This window comes from Falco punctatus, assembly GCF_963210335.1.
Source record: "Falco punctatus genome assembly, chromosome: 11".
Classification (NCBI taxonomy): Eukaryota; Metazoa; Chordata; class Aves; order Falconiformes; family Falconidae; genus Falco; species Falco punctatus.
Window position 1 is genome coordinate 5,059,554 of NC_137591.1, and position 15,362 is coordinate 5,074,915.

A 15,362-nucleotide genomic window follows, 5' to 3' on the forward strand; every position below is an offset into this window, starting at 1 on the left:
TTGAAGCTGTGGATATTCACATCTCTCAGAATTACTGTCTCAAGGTATCCACAAATTCAGATGGACACCACCATATCAGTTGCATTTAAAATATATTATCAGGACCTTATTTTCAGTTCTAAAAGATATTAGATTTCAGCCAGACACTCAGTAATGCTATTCTAGGATTTTACAGTTTATTCTAGTGATTTGAATAATGACTAGAATAACAGTTTATTCTAACCATTTGAACTGCACATCATCATGGTAACTGAGAATTTATTAATAATGCTTAGAGCTTACACATTGCATTTCAAAGAGACTTACAGACAGTAGGTAATTAATAGCCTGATGACACTGATCTGCCTATAAACTTCAGTTCCTGTCACAGACCTTTTTTCTTGTAAAGTGCAGTTAAGATGTCTGAGATCTAAAGCGTAAATAGAAGACTTTGTGGTCTTACGAGAGCTGGAGCAGGATGCCCAAGCTTCAAGTCATTATCCTCTCTCTGGCCAGCAAGCAAAGGGAATGATGCTCCTTAGGTACCACTCAGACAGAAAAACTACTGTTATAAGGAGTTTATTTCCTACTGACTGGAGAGGGACAGGCTTCTACCACAGGAACCTACAAAACCCAGCATGGGACAGTGAAGTTGCTGCTCGGTAACTTGAGTGTTCAGAGGCCCAAATACAGATGCTGACTCTTCTGTGTGACTGATTTTCAGCACAGACCTTTTGGCACCCTGAAGGGTGTCCTAAAAACTAGGCTGCTGCCTTCTCTGCACCAGGACTTGCTTAGGGCAGATATGCCCGTCCCGGAGCAGATGAAGCCCTCAACAGCCCTGTGTTCCTGCTCCAGTGCTGGATTCCACCTGGCAACCAGGCAGACCTGCTGGGAGGTGGCTGCAGGTGATGCTGGTGTGGTGTGTGTCTGTAATGCAGTATAAGTTTAGTACAGTCTAGTACAGACTAAATTTTGGAGACCAGAGTAAGGAGGGGCGCTGTCAGTGCCAGAAGGTGGAGTGACAAACAGGTTGTGGTAAAAATGTACCTTATTTCCAGAGTCAGAATCTTTCCAGGATTTAATCAGTGTCGTGAGAATAGGCTTGGTCAACACGTGGATGAGAGATCTCTCCTGACACTAATAAGTTACTGGCATCAATAGTTTGCAGGCAAAAGATAGAGATTCAGGCCTAGTATTTTAATGTAGTTTATTGTTTTCCCAGTTGTTTCAGGATCTATGTGTCAGAGGTTAAATCCGGCCAGTATACTTCATAGACTTTCTGATGACCTTGACATCTGAATGTGAGTTACCTTTTCCATGCTTAAAGATTTACTTTGGTGGTTGGGTCATAACCTGTACTGAATACTCTGTACAGTTATTTGGCATAGATATTCTTATTTAAAAATAAGGTAAGTTATCTAATGAAGATCACACAGGAAAGCCATAAAAGTCAGGAATGGTAACCTGGAGTCTTTACTTAGCAGCAAGATTCACTTTATCCTGTTCCCTAAAATATTGTAAATAAGTAAACCATGTCAACTTATTAGCTGTTAATGGGAAAGCATTCTAAACCACAGGTTAAATAAGTAGTTTGCAGGTAACTTAGACTATCATAGATGGGATGAGAAAAAATACTTTAAAAAATGTTAGGAAATAGCTTTGCGCACTTGATTTCTTAAGTGCAGAAAGAAATGTTGTTATTGCAGGCTCATGCTTTTTCATCTGATTATTGCTAATGCAAATTGCTAGTAGGGAATGCATAAATCTGCACTGCAGCTCTTGAAATTGGTGCAAACAGTAAATTTTTTTGCAAATATATCTATCCACTTCAGTCCTGTAATGCAGAATGCTACTTTCATAGTGAAATACTTGCTAGACATTGGGTTGTTACAGATGGAAGATAAAAATTTTATTCCTTAAAAATTGTGCAACCATTTTTCATTTTGCTGTGTTCTCACTGAGTGTGTAGAACAACAGAATTTATTCTCTGAACATGTTTTGGGAAGATGGAAGTTGTACTTGCGGGGAGAAGGTTTCACTCCTGATCAGAGAGGATAAAGACAAAGCACTCTGCAAAAACATTTAATAATGGATCATTTTGCTCCTCTCCTGTAGCAGGTGACAATTAGAAGAGAACATAATGTGGGGGAAGGGAAAAAGCCCCAACACTATAGAATTATTGAGCTGAACAATATCTTCTCTTCCATTTCAGAGGGAGGATTGGAGATAACTTGACATTTTAATATTTTCTAAATTACTCTGCAACATGTTTTCTGATGAATCTAATCTGGTGCCTCTTCCAAATTGATATTTCATCCAAGAATGTTTGGGCAAATACGTTAAGCCAGTAATTTAGATTTAGCAAGTTTTATATTTTAGTACATTTAAAAAAAGACAGCCTAATTTCCAGAGTTAAAGGAATAGGGCTCATTATTTCCCGTGCATGGAGGTAAATTGTTTTACTAGCAAAACTCTGTATTGATTTTCATCCTACATCTCAATATTGAATGTTTTTTACAGTAAAAGTTGCAAGAGGAAGCTCTATAGTTCAGATGACTTTGAAGAGAAGAAATCTCTCCTCAAAAGTAACTATTGATATTCATCCTGTCATTCATTACAATAAGCTGTTGTCAGGTGATCTTCAAGACCCATCTGCTTGTCTCTTGGCCAGTAGCATTTTGCGATATTTCTGGTAGTAGCAACATATTTTGTAACCTTGAGGAGCCTGGTCAAACCTGTGAGCAAGCTGTATGGCTGCTGCGAAGTGTAAGGAAGTAGGTGAATACTTCTGTTTGTCCTGGCAACCTAGAAGTGTTGATAAATCATACTTAAGTCATCATGAATGTTGGAGTTTGTTGCTTTTGATTGAAATCTAAAGTAAGCTATGTCTGCTAGAATATATGCTGCCTTTTTTATAAATCACAAATTTAATATTCTTTTATAAACATTCCTTTATGTATGCTGAGGAAAATTTACCTGTAAACAACAGATATAGTTCATCACAGTTACAGTCTCACCAGCTTTATTCAAAGTTTTGAATCTGTCTTAAACTCATTCAGAGATAGTTTCTGCGCAGAAATGATCTTGGCCTCTGCTACTTATGGTTAGCAAGCAACGCTGCCTTTCAAGTGTTTATGTTGATGCAGGAAGTAGAAACATTCTTTTTTTCTTTTCTTTGTTTTCCAACGAATTAAGTCATTTGGCACTATGGTAATTTAGTTCTTTAGGACAACTGCTGAAATGGTCAGGTCACAAAGGAAGTGGCATTGTATTTTGGATACACAGGGGTTTTGTTTATAAATATTGGCTCAGTGTTTTTTCTGTATCAGTGGCTGGTAGCTGAATCTAGGACTGTAAAAATGATAGGCTATATAATATCCTATTTAGAGTTATCAACGTGCTGGCTGTGTAGAGCCTTTTATGGCACTTGCTCATCATGGGGAATTTGAAACCCATCAGCTGACAAGGGGGAAAATATATTAAAAATATTGCTGAAAGACTTAAAATCAATCTGCCTAGCACCAACTTAACTTGTTGCTAGAAGAGCTGTCCTTGATTATTACAGAGCAAACTAAATTTTTCAAAGGCCTGCCCATCCAGTGTTTACTTGACTTGTCTGCATTTGATGGAAGAGTACTAGGAATTTATTAGGCATCGACAAATGGAGTGAGCTGAAGGATTTTCTCCAGCAGTGGACTGAGCTCAGTGCCACCCAACATCAGGTTTTGTGTATCCAGTCAAACACGTTTACTATTACAAAGCAGTCAGCCATTTAGTTACTGATGAAACAAAACAGAAAGCTTTTAAATGTGTCCATAGCATATTAATCTTTTCTGTCTGTTCACTCTTTTGTCTTTGAGCCAGGCACGCTGTGTGTCGTTTTTGTCTGGTGCATACCCTTTATTTATATTGTAGTCCTAACACTGTTAATCTGCTCAATAATTTATAAGACAGCTGACCTCAACATTAGGTGAGCTATTGAACAAACATCAGGGAGTGTTAAATTCAGTTTAGGCACTGTAGTCTGAAAATCCCTCAGAGTCCATAGACTCCACTAAGTACACATAATGCATGGAGGGAGTAGGCATACCTGGGCTTCTGCACATCCCTGTCTTCTGTCATTACCCAGCTGATAAATATTTAAATCACAGACTTAAGTGGGTGGACCACTTTTTGTCCTATTGTCTCCTCTTTCACTTCTGTTGCTAAAGGTATAATCTTTGCACACAAACCCTGTTTAAGTACTCTGTTACTAAGGAAACAAACTTGTCAAGCATGGACCGTGTGGGAATAATGGTGATTTATTTAGAAAAGGAAAGGTTTGTCATTTTAAGCTCACTACTACAAAATTGCTTTTTGATTACCTTCAAGCTTATTGCATTGTCTTGTCACAATAAACTATGGGAACAAGTGGAAAGGTTAATAATTGTGGGCTTTGTTCTTGTCAGTTATTCTGCAAAAGCTCACAGAGGAAACCTGCACCCTTAGCTTAAAAAGGAACACATTTCAGTAGGACCAGAGCAGGATCCTGGACTCCATTTTTGTTGCTATTTATTTCCTAGCTGCCTCCGAAGGCAGCATGGCTGAGGTGTGCAGATTTGTAGACCAGCTACAAGGATGGACTCTGTGATACACTGCTAAGGGTAGGCAAGGTTGTTTACACATATTTTTCAGAGTGGGGGTGGGAGAAGGATCTGAGCATGGTAGGAGAAAGACCAGGAGATTTGAAAGTGTTTTGTAAGGTCTAATATATAATACATTTTCTGAGCCCCACCACTCAAAGTTCCTTGTTTGTTCGGTTTTTATTTTATTTTTTCAGAAAGTCCATTTAGATTCCAATAATTAGATAGAAAGAAGTTCTAAATAACTTCAGCATGCTTTGAGCTAGTCTAACGTGCTTTTTGTCTGGATAAATTAATATGAAATCAAGAACTTTCTCCTGAAGAAACTGGACCGCTGTCTTGCCTAGGGGTGTGTTTGCCAGACAGTACTCTTCCACTGTGAGCTGCCTGAAGATTAAGGAGTTAAATTATTTGAAGAAAACGGATTCAGAGATTCAAATTGTTGTTGGCTTTGGGGATGCTTCAGGGAGTGATTGTAAAAAATCACCCTAAAAGCTTCTATATTTTCACCATATGAGAAAGATTTAGCATGGTGGAAATTTTTTGGAGTGGCAATTTATTAGCACATAGTTGTTTTTATGGTAAAGTTTTAAGGAGAAATCCAAAACTGTTAATATAGAATACTTTTGAAAATTAATAGGTTTGAGGTTTTTTAGTATCGAATGATGACTGTTTTTGAATTTTTTATTGGAGTAACTTTAAGAATATTTTAAATCTATATGGAGTGTTTCACAGGGCTGAAATGAATATATTTGTATGTAGTTTACATTTTGAATTTATGTTTTTATCTGAATTGGCAAAATAAAAAATCTTGAAGTATTTCCCAATAGAGAAAAAATATTTCCTACATACTTCTTGGCAATACTGCCAGTTTCTCTCAGTAATGGCAGTCTTCCCTGCTCTCCAGAAAACCCTGGAAGCTGACTGGAAAAGGAAAAAAATCCTTGCTAATATCTGTCTACTCTCTTTTCTCATATGGGATTACTTGCCTCCCGTTTTGCTAGAAAATGAATAATACAGTAGTAAAGGATGCAGCATCAAGTATTTATGGCAAATTAAAAAGCATCTCCAGAACAATTTAGATAATAGGGAGTGGGCCACACCTGTTCTGTTCCTCACTGGAGTGAACTTTTGAGGAATTATTCATCAGTGTAAGTTACTTTCATTAGCTACAAATATGAATGAAGAATAAATTAATCACAACATAACAGGAGTTTTATGTTGCAATTATGAGCAATTTGGTATTATTTGCTGCATTAAAGTCTGGTTCAGTAGTGCTTGTACTTAATGAGTGGGTTCATACCATTGTATTGTGGAATCTATATTGAAGTTATGTAATTGAATACATTGAGATTTGGTCAGTAGTTTTTTATCCAGCGGTAATGTCAGACACTACCATATCTTTATTTATGATTTGGAAAGTACTAGAAGTACTGCAGGATGTTCTGTAGTGCATCAGCTGCCCTGTTCTGCAGCCCTTCTTTATGTACTCTTCAGGATCCAGAGTTCTAGAAAAGGGCTTAAAAACCATGACACTCGGACACAATCTTTTGAACTTTTCTATGTCTCCGTTCTGACACCTGACTCCAGATTAAATCTTCTGAGTGACGGGCTTTGTGGCTCCTTGGGAACTATTGTTCTGAAAGCTAGAACCAGATGAATAATTTTCAGGTGTCCCCTGAATAGAAGAAAGGAAAAACGAGTTAAAAACAATTGTCAGGTTAGCCAAATTATTTAAATTTTTTAAAACTGAAACATAGATAAACTGTTCTTGAAAATGGAGTTTTAAAATTAAAACCAAAAAAATGTCATTTTGATGAGGATGATTAGTATAATTTAGGATTTAATCCTGGACCTTGGTAGTTGTGATCTCTTTGGATTACAAAAGAACAACAGAGGCAAAAGGTCTGTGGGCTTCTGGATGTAATACCTTCTTTCCATTTTTTCCTATTTCCAAGGATGTATATCTAATTTTTCTTCACAGCCATGGGCAAACTGAAACTGTGCTTTTTCAGACTTCTGGTCAGGGCTGGATGTTTGCATGTGTGACCATTCAATTCTTAACGAAGAACTTCAAGTAGAAACCTTAGAAAACAAAATCTTATGTTCTTAAACAAACTTTCACTTGTTTGCACCATAGTCTGCCTAGATGTGGCTACATCTTCCGGAGAGGAGTCTCTTCAGTCTTTGGCCATGCTCCCAAAGCCTGGGAAGAACTGCTCAGCTTTAATATGAGCTTCCATTTAAGAAGAATTTCTAAGCAAAAGGCAGTGTAGGTGTGTTTAGAGGCATGCCAGTGAATGGTTGAATGATGAAGTAACTTGAGATTCTGTTTGTGGCTTTGCTTATTCTAAATGGTTTTAAATGGATTTTTATTTTGGCATATAGATGTTAAATGCACTGTGGCAATCAAATGCTAAATCTTGTAACTTTGTTTTAAAATGCATTGACAGAGGTAATTGTAAGGAATAAAAAAAGGCTTCAAAGGTTTCACTGTCATGCTTGAGCCATACCATAAAAGCAGTCTTGCTGCTGCAGCCATCTATCAGTCTGTCTGCCCTTCAGTCTGCTCAATCAATACTTGTATAAATATCTCTTCCCAAGAGACAAACTCAAGACACTACCTTTTTCATTACTGCAAGTAGTGCCAGTGAGCCATGACAGCAGGGTGAGGATGGTGGCCTTCAGGAAAAAGTCACCAAAGCAGAGATTCCTGAACCATGTACACATTTTCACCAAAGAAATACTATGTTGCATTTCCATATATCCCTTGTAACAAGTGTAGCATCTACCCACAGAAAGCTAGAGCAGCACATTTCCATGAAAGGACACAATAAAGAGGATTAATGTTACTCACTTTGATGGAGGAAGAAACTCCCATTTCTAATCTTTGTTTTGTGGCAGTATGATTGATTTCTTCACTGTGTGGTGTGGGGCTGGCATCACTTCTGAATTTGTCTGTATTGCCTACAGCTCCCACTGCTCTAATCTCTTCAGGTTACTTTGCAGCTTGATTAGGTCCTGCTGTGTGTGTGTTATACCTCCTCAGCAGAGCTGTCACCTGTGCATTTGATCACAGTTGAATTCCAACTGTAAGAAACTCCCAACAAAGTCATGTCATGTTGAGAACAAAGTTGTTTGGGTTCCTGTTGCTATAGCTACGATGTCTAAAAAGCCTTGGGAAACCTTGGCTGGAGTTGAGCAGGATGAGAAATTGCTTATAAGTGACTTCATTGTAAGGATTAAAGTAGATCTGTGAGCCCCTAGTTGATCCCGTCAGCTATAGTCTGAGAGTCACTGTTGAAAGGGACAAGTATCCAAATCTGAGAATCCTATGGTTTCTGGTATTTCATTTAATTTTTACATTTAATTCATTATGTGGTAAAGAGTGCAAGGGAAGGGCGACATCTTCTACTGATAATTTCCTGCCTTATCTTCAATAGCATCTCTTTATTATGGGACCAAGGACATGTGCTGTGTTCAGACTTACAATTAAGGTTTTGATTCACCTTTTTAGATTCCCCCTAGGGTCAGTGGAAGGAGATGGCTGTGTAGAACGATTTATCCCACTCATTTTAAGACTGTGAAGTGTTTTGGGGAAGAGCCTACCCTCTCTTCACTAAGTATAGTGAGAACAGAGGCAACTAAAGACTTGATGCCCTACTGAAGTTAGACTAAAAATACCAGGTGAGATAAATCCCATGCGAGATGCCCATGCTAGCTGGCCAGTCGGCATTTTATTGACGGGGCCACATCCTGCCACAAGCTGTTTGGTGCATGCTTTGCTCAGAGGGGCAGTGTGTGGCTTTAGCAACCTGCTTTCTCGTTTCCTCTCTGACAGCAATAATGCCATTTGTGCTCAACCAGTTAAGCTTAAATCACTAAGGATTAGTTTTTCTTCTGTAATTGGACATTTAAGTTCCTTGTTCTTGCAGTACAGCTCTATGCTTGAACCTTGTACCTTTTTAGATTCTGTTTCAACGTTCAACTGCATATAAAATCACAGGAAATATAGTTGGAAGCAAGTTTTTTCCTGCAGCAAGGAAAGACCAACTATGCCTAGAATTATACAGATGCTATTAGCCATGTAAGACATTAGAATACTATCATTAGTCGGGGTCTTGAATAACACAACTATACAAAAATGCTGTGACTGAATACCCATGGGAGGCTGACTGAGAGCTCAGCTGGCCTCCATGGGACTATATCTTACCTTCTTCTCTAAATAAATATATTCTTTTCAAGTTTCTCTTATTTTCAGAGCCAAAATGACTTTTCAGGCCTTTCTAACATTAAAATTGTTACCTGAAGACCAGAAATGACTTGCTGAAGAATAAAAAAGGCCATCTTCTTGAAGTGTGCCTCTGTAAATATCTTAGATGTAATTTCATAAAGGTAGATGGCATCATTTAATTTTTTTCTCTGCTCAAATGGCAGTAGGCCTAGCAGAGTGAACAAAAGGGAGGAGATAGGATGTCTTAAAAATAAATCCAATTCAATTTCTGTATGTGAGTTGGTTGTATTTTATTTACCCAGACATAAACCAGATTCTATATAATCAAAGCTTTGGCTTGTTGCACTATATTCAGTTACTTTCAACAAGTTGTTTTGTGTGAGGCACAGTGTGCACGAGTTTTTGTAATCAATTTTGTTTTCGTCCCCAGCCAAGCTAGAGTAAATAGAATAAGTTTGGTGTTGCTGAAAGGTGGTCGTGCAGCACGGCATTGTGACTGCCATTCAGGGGACACCAGGGTGCTTCAGAGGCACAAACAGTAAGGCTCATGTTAAGAAGCCTTTATTAGGTTTGAATGTGCAGTAGTTTAGATATCTAATATTTTTAAGTGGATGTAGCTAAAGTTCTCAGGAGGGCATGTGGGAAACACCAAGATAAAGTTCTGGGCTTTGCTGTTACTTTTTCTGTCTTACTAGCTCATTATAGTTTTATACTCACTAGTTTTATACTTTGCATAAAGAGACTGTTTTTAAGAACCATATTTGTGCCTTCTCCCTTAAGGTGCAAATTTAATTCTACTTTAGGTAAGGGAGTTACCTTGGAGCTTGAGATTAGAACCTTATTTGGTTTTAAAATAGTGTGTGGTGGGAGGAGGGGTGGAGGGCAGAGGCTAGGAGAACTGGCAAGGCTGGAAATGGAGCACTTGTGATATTTAGTTCTAAATCACATGTGATAGTCTGAATGGACAGATCATAAAGATCTTTAATTTCCAGATGGGTTCCTATAATGTCTTTTTTTGATGACTCAGCTGATTAACAGGATCACATAGATTGATACCAAACTGACTACTATTTCATGAATAATGTTTGTGAGGTTTTTAACCCTTTTGCTGCTGAAGGTCAGTCTTGATTTTAGTGCAACTTACAGTTTGCAGGAAGTCTTCAAATGACTGTTATCTACTTCATAAAGCTCATGTTCTTCTTGCCTCTTCTGTCTCTCCTTGCCTAAAATATTAGCATATTCTAAGTGATACCATTTTTCATGGAAAATACACAGGGCATTCTCATTTTGGAAATCAACCCTTTTTTGTGTTATTTTAATGTCTTCCTTACATTCCTTCTCTTCAAGCACTGAGGAAAAGACCTTCACCATTTTATGACAAAGTGGAGTCAGCACATAAATAAACAGAGCAGGCTCATTAGTGTGTATCGTCAACTGTCAGTAATGGCTGAGAGTTGCAGCTTTGTATATTATAACCTACTTTATTCAGCTGGGGTAAGTTAGGATGCAAGGGCTATTCCCTGTGCTGCTTAAAAAGTGCCAGGACATCTTTAGTTTCCAGCTGGAAGAATCACCAGAGACTAGTAGGAGGGATCTCTGTTTAAACACCTTATTTGAAGGTCAGAACCTTTAACAGTGTAGCAGAAGTACATTGCAGTGTCAGCATTGGTTATGAGCCCAGAGCCTAACGTAGGGCTCAAAACCATGACCTTCTACACCAGAGGCAAGAATGTTACCAACTGAGCCCATCTGACATTAATTAAACCCCCATTAAAAAGGAGGGCTTTTTTCCTAGTTTGAAATGTGATTTCCTCTGCAAGGTTTTATCATGCATATTTTATTATGAATTCTAGCATTTGGACTATAGACCCTGTTCTGATCTTTTGGAATCGCTGTACATGGCATATGTTTCATGCAGATGGGAGATAAAAGGGAGAAAAATATACATATTCATTTTTTCCAGTTTGTAAGATAGGTGGCTATGTTATGACGTTCAGGAGCAGCCTAAAGAGTAAAGTTTATTGTCTATTACCACATACTGATATGGGGAATATTCCATGTGGTACTAATGGGACATGAACAGAAAAACTCTGCAAGGTTTAAGTTCTATGTGAGTCCTCAGGTTTATCCAAAGTTTGAATATCACTTGGAAATAGAATCTGGGAAGTCCCAAGACCTTTCTGCTTATTCTCATGAGCTCCTCTGGGAAGAGTATTTACTCACAAGCCTGTTTTACCTGTAGTATAACACACATTTTCCTTTAAATCAGCCAAGGCTTACAGTAAGTACAGGAAAGCAGCAAGGCAGAGTTCAGTGTCAACAGTGTCTTCGTTTCTAACAATATCTAAGTGATTTATCAGTATTACTGAGGCTCCCAGTCTGATGTTGCAGGGGTTGGTGGTGTCTGGCTGTTTGGATACTGTTTAGGAATTTGGATGCCTGGGCTAGTCTTAGTTCTGCCATTTATTCAGTGTTTAATCTAATTTCCCCATCAGTAAGAAAGAGGGAAAAGTCTTTAAACAACTTCGTAGCCACAGACTGCTTCACATCTTTCAGTGTTAACACACAGTTCAGAATTGCAGTGCTGCCCAATGGAGCACCCTCCCCTCTTGCTTTGGCACTAAGTTGGAGGTCACCAATTACAGGACTTTCCCTTTCAAACATTTGACTCAAGGACTCCTGACACAGCTGAGCCATGTGAATTCCTTCCAGCAGAGGACAGTGCTTCTTCCAGCTGTGCTCGTCGGTTTACTGCTTAGCTGGATGTGGGGTGTGAAGAAAGCTTGTAGACCTGTGATGTTTTGGTGTCTACAAAAGCGCTAAATAAATACAAAAATAAATTTCACCGTATCAGCTAATACTCCTTTTAACAGCACTGCCCTCATCAATCTTTCTTTTGTACATATTCCTCCCTCCTAATCACAGCTTTGCAGTTTCAGACACTTTTATTTTTTCAGCCTTTTAAGGACACACTTTTAGTTCTTCATTTCTAATAGACAACATACAGCCAAACCTCTGCTCCTGTGTCTGTTTCTGAGAAGACAAGATTCATCACTCAGGATTTCTTGACCCTCTGAGGAAAGAAGCTGATCTTTCTTCCCAGCTCTGTAGAAATCCCTAATGCCAAGACACAGTTCACTGGGAAATCAATATAAATAAAAAGCAGTGAAATGTCTTTGTTGTGAAGCAACCTCTTTGCATTGCATGTGAGCTCATGCAGAGGGCACATCCCAGTCGCCAGCCTAACTGAGCAAGTAGCAACACCATTGATTCAGAGTCCATCTTGCTTCACATCCTCTCCTGCACATCGATGCAGCCTTATTCCCCTTCTCAGCTTGTCCCCTTTGGTCAATTGATTAATCATCAATATTACCCACCAAAGGCAGCTACAATTAAACAGACATTAGATGACTTCCCCTCACATTTAATAACACTGAGCTCAATCAGACACCCAACACTTTGCCTGCCTCAAAAAATTTTAGCTAATATCCCGTTGAAATAAAATGCTGTAAATTCAGCACCTGCTGAGGAACTGAATCGTTGGACATTTTGTTAAACACTTTCATCATCTTGCACCTTCATGCTATTGACAGTTCATCTGTGAGCTGCTGTAACTGAGATGTGTATGTATCTCAGAGCAGTCCAAAAGAAACGTCTTACAATGTATATGAGCTAGTTCATTTGGAGACAGAAAAATGTGTGGAACAGAGAGAGGAGAATATCCACATAAAGCCTTAAAATCTGTCAGAGGGGTGCCTGTAAACACAGTGGCATCAGCCCCACAGCTGCTTTATCCTGAACAGGGCAGTGTTAGCTGGCACGGACTCCCCGGATAATCTTCTTTCATTCTGTGGGCTTCATTTGGATCGATCTTATGGTACTTCTCAAGTCTGATCAAGGTTTAATTACCTTTCTTCCCCCATGGGTACCAGCCCCAGGAGTTTCTGCAACAGGGGGTACAGATCAGTTCAGCCCCAGGTTGATGCAGTACTCTGTGAGGGGAGGTCCCTCTCTTACACTGCATGGAAATAAGTATGGCATCTCAGGCCTTGACTTTGCACTAACTCGTGTAGATTATAAAATGCCACTGAACTTCTACCCTCTGCTCGCTGTCAAATGGAGATATTTTAACTTTGCCTAGGTGCAAATGGATGTGTAAGGTGAGGGTGGAAGAGTGTGGAAGGAAGATGAGTGGAAGAGGGAGGAGACCTGTTTTGTTCTGAGTGTCTTTGAACACCCTGATGTTCCATAGACTGTTGCAGGTATGTGGCTCAGTGTAAAACAGCAGAACCATTACTCCACCGTACGTGCTGAAATTGTGCCTGTTTTACTGAAGAGGGAGTAGAATTCATCTGTTAAATTATGTAGTCAATTGATACTAAAATACTTGAATAAATTCAGAGAAACAGAAAGAAAAAAATTATAGATGTGAAGCAATAGAGACTTGTCATTATCATAGCCTGGTGAAAGTTTCTTTTCTTGTATACATTCATCATCCAAAGACTTGCTGTTTTTATAAATTTCCTGCCTGGCAAGTTTTCCATCCACAGATTTCTGAGAGGGTTGAAGCCCTAGAATATATATTTAGTGCCTGCCGACAGGTCCCTAATTATGGCTTGATTAATCACAGCAGTGCCTGCACCTGTCTGTGCTAAACATCTTCATTTTTGCTTTGTGACCCGTGCAGGATATGGGAACACACGTAACAGTGGCTGTGGAAGCACCCAGCTTTGTTTTCTTCTCTGCTGTTAGTTCTGCTTCTGCTGTGACCACAACAAATGATTTCTGTTTTGTGGGAGTAGGGAGCTGCTTTGCTGATGTTTCTTGAGAGGCTGGTACATGCTTGGAAGCTTTTCTCAGGAATTGAAAAGGGCTAAAACCTGGTTGCATTAAGAGTTAATTTTAATGCACCATGCCTTCCACTGAAATAGGTTCCCATCAACCCCAGTGACATCGATGGAAAGGTTCACAGGATTTCCCCTAGATACGGACAAAATGCCTTTGTCTTGAAAGCCATTAAGTACACCGGGAAACCTTGTAGGTCTTGAATTGCTGCAGGCTTATAGGGATATGCAGAACTGTGACTTTGACTTTTTGAGTGAATGCAATAGATTCTTCTCTTTTTATTTTGGAAAAGTCTTAAGGAACTGTTAAGGGTAAAACAGGGCCTTTTCTAGGGAGTAGGATGAGATAGTTTGCACAGGACTCTGCTCAATGCCATGAATAAGGGGAAGGAATTCATAGGGCACTTGAGGGGAACGTGAGACTCGAAGCCATTTCCTACTGGGAAATACAAAGAGCAGAGAGAATCCAGTGAAATGACTGTGTTGAGAAGGGACTCAAAGGAGAGGTTAGAGAATAGTCTTCTGCAGAGGGTCCTTTATTATTTTTCAGAGGAAGACTGAAAAATGAGACACTTGGAAGGGATCCAGACAGAACCAAGAAAAAAAATATCTTTTTTTATACTGTTGAGATGAAAAGGCCCAACTGAAACTACTCTTAGTGAGGAATGGGAGCAATACACATCAGCTTTCATCTAACAGGGCTGAGGATCTGCTTTTCAATTTGGCAACTGGATAATAAATCTGGAGGAAATAAATTTGATGTGGATCAAACCAAAATAGATGTAATGTTTTGCATCCTGAAATGAACACCAGGATCTTAATTAGTACAATACAAAAATTTCTCTCTGACCTTGGAATGAAATGGTTTCTTTTCAAGATCTTGTAAAAATAGCTGAAGAAATGAAAGGTTTGATTCACCAGATGGGAGGAGCTATGCATGTCTCTTTCTTTTAAACACAAATTCAAATATACAGGGAATTATGCTGAGCATCTGCAGTTCTACAGCTAGAAAAGTCTCTGTGCATTGTTACCTTCATTTTGCATGAATGAAGAACAATTCTTCCAAGAAAGCTTATCTGCTAGAATTACATTTTCTTCCAAACAACATGGGCTGTTGTACTTTAGGAAAGAATTTCTGGAGGTAGTAAATAGCTCTATCGAATGCACAGTTCAAACATAAAACAATTTCTTTTGCTGTGGCCCTTCTGTTTTTGAACAGACAAAGGCACATTGTTATTTGGAATCTGTGAAGCACAGAGAGTGTGCTGTGTGTAGCATGAGGCATGGGTGCCTGGATTGCCCCAGCTGGCAAACTGAAGGAGCAGAAGGGAAGGTAGGAGAAGGGAGGCACTCAGTTTAGGCAGAGCTGTAGACACACAACTAGAAAGTTGTTACAATAGAAGTGAATGAAACAATATACAGAAGGAGCACCAAGTTCTGACTGATGGGCTGGAGGGTAAACATCATGGATCTTAAACAGCCTGGAGGGAGGGAGGAAGCTGTAATTGTAGAAGAGTAAAGTTGTGAAGGTGGAAAGGGCATAGGCAAAGTCTGAGTTGATATGACTGAAAGAAAGGCTCAAATATTATGCAGAAGAGAGTTTGCTGTATCTGGTCAGCTTGCATGTGAGAAGGAGGTGGCAGAGAATAAAAGGTAGTGCTGACATTGCTAGTCTGGGAG

The 15,362-nt window shown here is 39.1% G+C and overlaps 1 protein-coding gene across 1 annotated transcript in view; it reads left to right on the plus strand.

The window, feature by feature from the left end:
• The window catches only part of DAB1 (DAB adaptor protein 1), a 566,655-nt gene that overhangs the window by 26,182 nt on the left and 525,111 nt on the right, over positions 1 to 15,362 (plus strand). Inside the window, exon 1 of the mRNA XM_080406386.1 lies at positions 1 to 13,100. This exon is cut by the window's left edge and continues 26,182 nt beyond it. The gene's annotated coding sequence lies outside the window, so the exon portion shown is untranslated. The remainder of the gene's footprint in view (positions 13,101 to 15,362) is intronic.